Source organism: Pteronotus mesoamericanus, unplaced genomic scaffold (assembly GCF_021234165.1).
Source record: "Pteronotus mesoamericanus isolate MK-2021 breed Mesoamerican mustached bat unplaced genomic scaffold, CSHL_Meso_final contig_221, whole genome shotgun sequence".
Lineage (NCBI taxonomy): Eukaryota > Metazoa > Chordata > Mammalia > Chiroptera > Mormoopidae > Pteronotus > Pteronotus mesoamericanus.
Window position 1 is genome coordinate 15,461,221 of NW_026555092.1, and position 11,025 is coordinate 15,472,245.

Below are 11,025 nucleotides of genomic sequence, written 5' to 3' on the forward strand. Positions count from 1 at the left end.
AAAATAATAGCAGATTGAATATAGCAATCTTTTAAAAGCTATACATCATGACCAAGTTGGTTTTTATACCAGAAAAGTAGGAAGTTTTAAAATTAGAAATTCTGTTACTGTAATTTACCACATTATTAAAAAAAATTTGTTACCTCCAAAATACAAAAAACAAAAACTCAAATGTGTGCTCTTGTCTTTCCATCTACCACAGCAATTTCCTCTGCAAGAACAAGCCTGAAAATATGGGCCCAAGGAGCCAGGTCCTGGACCAGAGGAGAAGACTGAGGCGACACCCTGCCTGCCCATCTGTCCTGAGGGACGCGCAGAGCTGGGAAGCACCGGCCTTCGGACCAGAATAAAAAGGAGGGGGGAGGGAAATTCCCTTCTATATCCTTTTCATCCACATTAACCCAAGGTTTATATTTTTCTTTCAATAAAATGTTAAATCTTAATCATAGAGATATTTCATGTTTAAGGAGAGACTGAGCCTGACTGGTTTCATCGTTGTCTTCCCAAAGGGCAGGTGTCCACAGGTTTTTGAGCAAACGAGCCACATATCATGGAATCGGCCCCCAACATGCATTGGCTCTGTGGGCTGACACGGCCCTCGGCGCCCCCTACCAGGCCCTCCCGCTCAGGGGCAGGTTCTCAGGGGTTAGCTCAGAACAACGGATCCAGTGCTCTCACACCTATGCGTCAGGCTTGTGGTGCGAGGATTTAATGAAAGAGCATAATCATAGAAAGGGTAGCTATGGGCTACTAATTTATTAATAATTTTATTTCTGTATTTATAGTATTCCTATATTTATAATAATGCTGAGCTCTCGCAATATGACAGATACTGTACTCGTGTGTTACGTGCATCTTGTCAAGTCCTCAGAACCACTCAGTGATGCAAGTCCTGTGATTATCTCCATTTTATATACGAGAAGACGGTGAAGGCTTAGAGGAATGACATGATTTCCCCAAGGATACTCAGCTGTATTTCCACTGTTTCTGACTCACGGCATGTACCAGTAATGTGCACTCCTTTCCTTTTCCACTAAGACCACAGCATAAGGTTGTGCAGTTTGGGCTCTGCACAGAAATGGGCGGCAGAGGAGTGGGGCTGAAGTCCAGCCACCGCTACCAGCCTGCCGCAGCTGTTGTTTTGCTGGTCCTATCCCTTTCACCGCAGAGTTCTTAAAATCTCGTTTGATTTAAGGGCTGGGCCACTCGAGCGTACAATCCTCAGACCTCTATTCTCTAACCTTCCAATCTCCTGATCCTTCCTACCCAACTCTGATAGAAAGGAGGCGTGGGTTTAGAGGGTAAGTAGAAAAGGCAGACCACTTGTTTCCTCGTTTCCCACGGAGTACTCCGTTCCTCGGACAGTCCACCTCCTGGTCAGCGCACAACAGCTTCTCTGGGGCTCTGGCGCCACCTAGTGGCCCTTTTCCTGAGACACATCACGCTGACAGGTTGAAGAAAAGCCCTTTTCTCAGGGAGCGAGAGACGAAATGGGGAGAGAATACAAAAAGGTCTGTGGGAACGAAACGAGAAAGAGATCATGGCTCCCGGAGAATCAGAGCTTAGAATTTGTATTCAGATATACTTGGATCCTGATTATACCACATACTAATTGTTTGACCCTGGGCAAGTCACTTGACCTCCTTGAGCATGCCTCTTGATGTCCAGGAAATGCTCAGCAAGCTTAGAATATTTTAGATAGAAGAAATACTGTAAGCAAAGACAGGGCACAGGGAAAATATTCAGAGTACAGGGTAGGTGACATACTCCCTCTTCCTTGTCGAGAAGCGGGTCAGTCCCATGGAGCAAGGTGGGCTGGGAGAGCACAAATCTCTTAACTACAGCACAATGAGAGGAGCTGGAACCATTTCTTGGAATCAGATACCCGTTCTAGGCTGAGCCCGGGTCCAAAGGAAGTTCGCCTACCTGGGCTCTGTCCTCTCACGCTTGGCCAGGAAAGCCAGCCACTCTGCTTCCTTGTCAAGCTAGAGGCTGAGCTCATCCAAACTCCTCTGAACTGCCCAAACCTGATCTTGGTCCCATCGGGTCCCCTATTTGTTCTGTCTGATTCTTTCTCACTTCTGATGTAACATCAATAAACTATGCTGTGCTGGCTTCCACGAGCTATATTCTCCTGGTCCCCCCCACCCCCCCGCATCTCTAGCTGTTCCTTCTCATGCTCCTTTATGGGTTTCTTTTCTCTGAACACGTTTACACCTCCAAAGGGTCCTGTCTTGTCCTTATCTTTTCACTACCCATGTTCTTCCTGGGTCACCTAACCCACTCTGCTGACTTTGACTATCATCTAGAAGTTTTCCCTGAGCCCAGACCTGCTTGTCCAACTGCCTCTGGGATGTTCCATGGCACGACACGCTTGGTATGTCCAAAATGAAATTATCTGCTTGTCCCCAAACCTGTTCTTCTTCCTGTGTTGATTACATAGCCAATGGGTCCACCCTCTGCCCTATTGCTTAAGCCAAAAATATGAGTGTCAGCCTTGACTCCTCCCTCTTTCCTCCCCCAGAAGTATTATCACCATGTTCCAGTCACTATGCCTCATATATGTTTATCTGACCCGCCCACCTCTCTCTATCCCCGGCTGTGACTCCATTCCTCTGTCCCTTGGATTATTACAACTGCCTCTGATTTTGACTCTGCCTCAGTTTTACCCCTTGTTTGCATCTTGTGTTCCTTTCTGGAGGCCCTAGAGGAGAGCCCATTTCCTAGCTTTTTCAGCCCTCTAGAGGCTTCCCACATTTCTCGGTTCATGACCCCCTTCCTCCATCTTCAAAACCAGAAAAGCTACACCTCTGACCATTCTTCCGCAGCCAAATCTCCCTCTGCTTCTCTCTTCTGTTTCCCTCTTCCACGTTTAAGGACCCTTGTGATTGCATTGGGCCTACTTGCATAATCGGGGATGATATCTCTATCTCAAAATCCTTAACGTAATTATACCTGCAAAATTCCTTTGGCCATGTAATGTAACATATTCACAGGTTCCAGGGATTCAGATGTGGACACCTTTTGGCTGGGGGTATTATTCTACCCACCACACTCCTCCAAGTTTTAGCCAGTGTGGTCTCTCCAAACAAAGTTAGTCATGTTAGTCCATGCTAAGTGAAATAAGTCACAGAAAGACAAATATCACCTGATGTCACTTATATGTGGAATCTTAAAAAAATCAAGTTCATAGAAACAGAGAATACATTGGTAGTTGCCAGAGGTGGGGGCACACGGGTGAGCAAAATAGGTAAAGGGGTCCACAAATACTTTTTTTCAAAGTTTTTTTTATAAACTTCTAGTTATTAAAAAAGTCATGTGGATGTTTGTATTTGACTATAGTTAATTATGCTGTGCTGCATATTTGGAAGTTGCTGAGAGAATGAATCTTAAAAGGTCTCATCACAAGAAAAAATTTTTTTGTAACTATGTATGGTGATGGGTGTTTTCTAGGCTTCCGGGGATGGTTTTGTAATATATGCAAATATTAAGTCTTTATGTTGTACACCTAACACTAATATAATGTTATGTGTCAGTTATACCTCAATGAAAAACAAACAAAAACCCTATTAAATGGCTCCCCATGAACTTCAGGGTGCAGACCAAATTCCTGCCATGGTTGATATAATGCACCTTTGGTGATCCAGTTGTTCTCACCTGTTGAACTCTCTTACCTTTCCCTGCCCACCTGCCTCCGGTGCCTCGCAATGCAGCCGGACCACGCTGCTCGCAGCCTCAGTTTCCATCCCGCCGTCAAGGTCGTTGTCCGTCAGGGTCACCGGTACGTGTTCTTTGTGTCTAGTTTAGGTATCACCCTTGTCTGGAAGCCTTCCCGAGGGTCTATGTCCCCCTCTAGTGCTTTTCCCAAGTCAGGGTGTATCACATGTCACTGGAGTGACCTGTGGACTTTTCAGTCTCCTCTGCTGCTTTGTGAACTCCACTGTGTCTGCAGTGCCCAGCAAAGGACCCCTATGAAATAGGCTGTGCATGAGTGTTTGCTTTGAGAAGTAACAGGCACGATTCCTTCCAGCTCACACATTCTGTTCTGTGAACTTTTTTTTTTAAATCCTCATGGAAGATATGTTTATTGATTTGAGAGAGAGGAAGAAGGGAGAGAGAAAGAGCAAAACATTGATGTGAAAGAAACATCGATCGCTCCCCAACCTGGGGTGAACGTGCAGCCTAGGCATGTGCCCTGACCAGGAATCAAACCCACAACCTTTTGGTGTATGGGATGACTCTCCAACCAACTGAGTCACCCAGCCAGGGCTGTTCTGTGCAGGATCTGCAGGAGGATTTTGGCAGAGGTGTCCCAGGCGAAGGTCATGGCAGTGGGAGTGACGCGGGGCCGGGAGTTGCAATGGCAGAAGAGAGAGCACTGAGGGGCCAGACGGTTCCCTCGCAAATGAGTGTGGTGATTTCAGCTGATCCCCAGGTTAGAAGGCAGCACTTGGAGCCACAACTGTCACATCCCAGGTTAGTCCCACTGATGGAAGGGAGACGTCTCAAGAACATCGAAAGGTTAATATATTTGCTTTTATTTTTTATTGTTGCTTGTAAAACACAAAATAGAAATAGCATTCAAACTCCCACCTCTTTAAAATCTCCTCTCTTTCTCTCTCTCTCTCTCTCACACACACACTCACATACACACAATTTGCTTTTCTTCAACATGCTAACACATCATGGATTTCTTTCCTACCCAGTACTTAAAGATTTCCCTCTTTCTTTTTAATACCTGTATCTATTGTGCATAACAAAAAGTGTTAAAACCACATCTGACCAATGAAGGACATTGGCATTACTTCCATTTGTTTTTGCAGCTACTGATGTGTGTTCTTGGATTTGAACCTTAGCAACAATCCCTCCCCATCAAATTTAAGTTTGTTTTGTTCCGCTTAGCCCCTCACTCTGCCACTATCTTGCCTTCTAGATAAGTTCTGTTGTTTTCCAGGCTTTGTGATTCAGGCTCGAGAACAGGCAGACAGGTCAGCCGGGAGAGGCCGGAGGCCAAGAGGAAGGGAACGGAAGGTTTAGAGCCTCGCATTGGGAGGTCAGGCCAGGGAGGGAGAGGCCAGGAGGGCAGGGGAGACGTGCTGCTGCGGCTCAGGAAAAAGCTTATCGCTCTCTGAGAGATAGGAGGTTGGAATTCCATTCCCCTGGTGCTGATGTCCTTGAATGGGACTGCTTGAGAGACTGGGCCTTTCGGAACCTCAGGGTATGTTAGGGTTACACAAACAATCCGTGGTGAAGTTCACTGACTACGCACCCCGTGGGGGGTTTCTGCTTTTATCTGTGCAGATCCGTCCCCAGGAAAGGACTCGCGTGGTCCAGGAGTATGTGCATTTACATACCACCCCAAAAATGCCTCGAAACACTTTCTAGAAATCTTGTAACCAACTTATACTCCCTCTACAGTTTATGAGCTTGGCTGTTTCTCTGCACCCTCACCAACACCATATCTTATCTGTCTTTTATGTGTTTGCCACTGTGGTGGGCAAAACATGCACAGCCGAGGAATTTGTTGTTCTTTCACTCTGAGGGAGGTTGTGCAAGACATTTTGATCCAGTTGATGTTTTTACTCTGTGTTTATGAATATACATGTTTTCATCAGAATCACACCAAGGGTTTTACAGACCAATGCCTTAAACACCCCTAGAATTCCGTCCAGGGAGTTGCCCAAAGCTATACCGCAAGCGGCAGAACCAGGTTCGGAAGTCAGCTCTGCTGAATCCCAGTCCCACGTTATTTCCACTCTCGGTGATTACCCACCGTGGCAGGAAGCAGAGGGGTGAGGACACAAAGCCCCAGGTCACACACATGCTCTTATTTCATCGACTTCTTTTAGGTTCTGAGTTTCCTGTCAAAACCCTCAGAAAGAACACGGCATGTCTACTCCACCCCATTATTCATTTGTTCTGCAGAAGCTTGGTTTTGGGCGCTCAGCACAGAGACTGCGACAGTGAAAGCGATGTTTAGGCTGCAACCTGTGGATGAGCAGAAACACGCTGGCTGTTCCCTTGAGTGTTTTGGGCAGACCATTAATGTGGCACCCACGTAAGCCAGTGTTCTTTAAATATTTATGTGAAATTTATTTTGCAGAGAGGATGAATACTATATAAGAGAAGGCTGGAGAGGCAGGCCTGTTGGGAAAGCAGTCTCCCTCTCTTCCGTTATCCTAAGTGATTCAGTTCTGGACCCAAACTTGCAACACAAAAGCTCTGCTATTAGCTGGACTCACTCATCCTCTTTGGAAGTTAGTGTGTCACCACCATCAGCAGGTACCAGGGCAAACCCTGGGAAGTCTCGAACCTTCCATGCCTACTCAACAGTTACACACAGTATTCTTGAGAGGGAGATATATCTATTCCTCTCTCTCTCTCTGTCTGTATTATGTTTTATTTACACTTTATATATTATGCTGCCAGTGTTTCCTCTTATGACTTGGGGTCTGACCTATGTGGGTGCCAGCCAAATGAAGAGGAGGGGTGAAGTGGGGGTGAGGGGTATGGAGTAAGGGGTGCTCTTCCGGAAAGAAGGAACAGCAAATGGAGGCCCAGAGTTGGGGAGCATCTTGACTCTTAGAAGAACTAAAATTGCCTCTTGTTGGAGGGGAAAGGCGGTGAAAGTCTGGTGTCAGAGTTTGATTTTCTCTCTTCTACATTACATTAGAAAAATAGTCTTCAGACCTGGTATTTCTATAACATGTCAAATCATTTTTTAACTGTATCTATAGTGTCCACCAGAATATGCATCGAGGAGCTAGATGATGAGATCAATGCAATTGGTTTCCCTACCCTTACCCTCCACTCAACATAAATACATAACTCATCTCTATGTTTGTGAAGGTATAAATAATTCTGTGAAGAAAATTACTATACATATTTTTTAAAAAAATTATTGGATTGTTTGTTGTATAGTGCTAGAATGTGAGCTCATGTTCTGATTTTTATTTTTTAAATTTATTTTTTAATTTTTTGCTTTAATCTTTATTGTGTTTCCATTATCCCTCCTCCTAAGGTCTGATTTTTGAAGAGGTATTTAATATACTGCTGGTATCATCATTTTAAAATCTTCTCATAACCAACAGAATAGGTAAAACAGATTTTATTATCTTATTAATTTGTTTCGTGTTTAGTGATCATTTTGTCATTCTTTCATTAAAGTGTGCAGTCATATCTTTTACCCTATTTTTATATTGGGATGTGTAATTTATTAAATTTCCCCCAATTGCATTTCTGTGAATTTTTCTGAGGTTACTATTTTTGCCTTTTGTTGTGTTGCTATGTTGTTTAATATATGAGGTTCTGTGACTTGAGTGATAAAGTCGGGGTCTAAAACAAGCCTACTGTGTGTAGTTAATAATAAAGATAGGTACCACTTGTTAAACACCTACAATATACCAGGTGTCTGTTATATATTATTTCTAAATTTCATAACCAGCCTTTTAACTGAACATTATGGATGAGGACTCTGAGGCACATAGAATTCAAGTGTCTTGTGCGAGGTCATGCAGAGTAAGTGGAGAGCTCTTTGTTATTTCTAATCCTTATGACAACCTGTTTCGTGCTATGTTTCTCTGCAACCCAAGCACCAGTTTTCCATAGGTCACTTACAGAACATGGGGTCTCATAGGCAGTTGTTGAAAATCGCAGCTAGAAGGCAAAAGAAGTGCATCCCCCACCAGTGGGGAGGAACAGGTGCGTGGCCATGGGACCCCAATCTCTAGAAGCCTTGGACGGAGCAGCTGCCCAGCTGAGTGCTCTGAATCCACTGAACGGACTACCTGATGAAGCCAACAGCTGCACATCTCTAGTACCAGAGAGCAGGCCAGGCGAGCCAGCAGAGAAGTCATTGATTTTTCCAACCGTTACCTACACCAGGGGTCAGTAGGGTGCACAAACAGAACTAGCTGTGCCCCAGGGTACGCCGGCCTAGGAACCGGACCAGACCCATTGCACTATGTTGGAGTTCAGCAAGGGGCGCAGGAGGCATGAACAAACTGGAGGTCCCTGGCCTATGAGACTGTAAGAGAATGACCAGAAGAGGTCCAGTTATCAGCGAGGACTTTAAGAACAGAGGAAAGTGGGGTCAATAAAATCAATAGGTGGGAATGGGGGAAGAACAGATGTGAGTGGGCTGGCAAGTGTGGGTAGCACATATGTTTTCTGTTAAGAGACAAAACCAAGAGGCAGACTGTATTATTGGTACAAAACTGAATTTGTGTGGCAACTTAAAAACTGGGCCACTTCTGCAGGCGTTCATTGTGTTATATATTTGGGTAAGTAGGTCCCTGCTCTGGATCAAGGGAAGTCCCCACCATAATTGGGGGTGCTAACAAAGTTCCCTGGAGGTCTACTGAGTCTGCCTGGGTGAATATTTCAAGTGTGTGGTACCTAAGGGCCTAAGAGCCTCCAGGGCTTCTTAAACCCAGGAATCAATTGGAAAGAACCTAAATAGCATCATTGATCAATGGATTTAGTCATGTAAAAAACATTTCTGTATCTTCTTCTAAAATAAATATTTTAAAAATTGTGTTTTTTATTGTGATTTTTGTAAAGTAATTTCTCTTTGAGTTAAGGGGGAAAAAGTGATAATATTTTGCTCTATTATGCTTGCAATCTCATTACAAATGATTGAAACCAAACCCCCGGAGTTGAGGCTTCTGAAGACTCAAGATTGAAAGCAGATCCAAATAATTCTTTTTTTTTTTTTGTAACCAGGTATCACAGGGACAAGTCAAGACAAGAAGTTCCCTTGTGCCCTGTTGACTCTCAGCAGCACCAAGAACAGTAGCAGTGGGCAAGAACAAGTGCCTCATGAAGGGCCAAGGGTGGCTCAAAGGGAGCCAAGAAGAAAGTGGTTGATCTATTTTCTAAGAAAAATTGATACAATATGAAAGCACCAGTTATGTTCAATATAAGAAATACTGGAAAAACACTAGCCACAAGATCTCAAGGAACCAAAATCGCATCTGATGGTCTCAAGGGTCATGTTTTGAAATGAGCCTCGCTCATTTGCAGAATGATGAAATCTCATTTAGAAAATTCAAGCTAATTACTGTGGGTGTTCAGGACACGAACTACCTAATTTCCATGGCATGGATCTTACCCATGACAAAATGTGCTCTGTGGTCAAAAAATGGCAAACCATGCCCCGGGCTGGTCTGGCTCAGTGGATTGAGCGTAGGCCTGTGAACTGAAGGGTTGCTGGTTCAATTCCCGGTCAGGGCACATGCCTGAGTTGTGGGCCAGGTCCCCAGTTTGGGGCATAAGAGAAGCAACTCATCAATGTTCTCTCCCTCTTTTCCTCCCTCCCTCCCTCCTAAAATAAATAAATAAATAAATAAATAAATAAATAAATAAATAAAATCTTAAAAAAAGAAAAAAGGCAGACAGTGCTTGAAGCTCATATTGATGTCAAGACACTGATGGTTATTTGCTTCATCTTTTCTGTGTTGGTTTTACTGAAAAAAAAAAAAAACAAAAAACAAAAAGAAACCAAAGCAAAAATCAGAATTGGAAAACCTCTTATGCTCAGCATCCACAGGTCCACACAATCCAGAAGGTGACAGAAATCATGACCCGAGAGGTGCAGAGACAAATGGCTTGAAAAACGTGGTCAATAAATTGATTCCAAATAACACTGGAAAAGACATAGAAAAGGCCTGCCAATCTATTTATTCTCTCCATCATGTCTTTGTTTGAAAAGTCAAAATGCTGAAGAAGCCCATGTTTGAATTGGGAAAACTCATGGAATTTCACGGTGAAGGAGGCAGTTCTGGAAAAGCTATTGGGAATGAGGCAGGTGCTAAAGTTGAACAAGCTGGGGGATATGAACCCCTGGTCCAAGAATCTGCTTAAAATTTAGACTTTTAATGGTGATACTCTCCTGTTCCATTTCCCAGTGTCTTCCTGGAGGAGTGCCATTCTGGAGTGCCCCAGCTTTGATGGAAACATGGAGGTCTCTCGTCACAGAGGCACCGTCCCGTCCTTTGTCACCATTTGGGAGTAGTGACAGAGAACAGGACTGAGGTTTTTGGTGAGAGGAGGGACCCTGTGGCTTGGCAAGTGTTTCTCACACACAGCAGAAGCATCCATTTCTGTCTTGGGACTGGCTGGAGACTGTCCACTTCAGGGATGGCACAGGAAAGGGCTCCAGGCAGGAAAATGACACCTCGTTCCAGTCTGAGCTCTCTCCTTTTCTAGTTAACCTGGACCTAGAATCTTGTTGAATTTATTGTAGTGATGAATAAAAAATCTAATGACTAATTCTTTGACTCCTCCAAGAAGTGATTCTTAGACTTGTTTGGGTTACACTCACCTTTGCAAATCCAAGGCCCACTCCTCAGGAAAGTACACAGACCCATGCACCCTCGAATTTTGTCATGTAATTTCAGAGGGTTGACAACGTGCTAAAGTCCACCTGCAGACCCAGGTTAATGATGGGGCAGTGAGGAGTCCAACCTTCTCGGCACAGCACACAAAGCTCTTTGTGATCTGGCTCTTTGCTCCTTCTCCAGCTTCTTCTAATGTTCCTTGCCCATAACAATTTTCAGTTCTCCTTTCTCACTTCTGCATTTCATGCATATTAATCTCTCTGCCTGGAATTTTCTCCTCCTTGATTGCCTGGAAACTGACTAACTTTATTAAGGCAGACTTAAGCACTTCTTTTGTTCTGCAAAGTGTACCCAAAGAGGGCATTTTGTTTGATAGGCTATTTGGTCAATGGTATGAAAGCAGCCACAATGTCAAATCCCCATGTCAAAATGTAAAAATGGTGTTTCTTTGAGCAAGTTTGAAATTTCTTGTCTTTTCTTCCTTGTTCCTGGCCCTGCCCATTTTGGATAGAAAAGGATTCTTTCAGCTTATGAATTATGATCAGAACTACTTCCATGAGAAGCAGATAATATCAATATGAATGAGATTTCTGTTTGTTTGTTTTTTTTAATCTTTTGAGAATGAAATTTCTATCTTGTAGATCTTCCCATCAGAAGAATTTGGAAGTTTTCAGGTTACTTTTGC

The 11,025-nt window shown here is 43.9% G+C and overlaps 1 pseudogene; it reads left to right on the plus strand.

The window, feature by feature from the left end:
• The first annotated feature begins 8,880 nt into the window (after positions 1–8,880).
• On the plus strand, positions 8,881–9,864 carry LOC129069472 (40S ribosomal protein S3a-like; annotated as a pseudogene).
• The last annotated feature ends 1,161 nt before the right edge of the window (positions 9,865–11,025 follow it).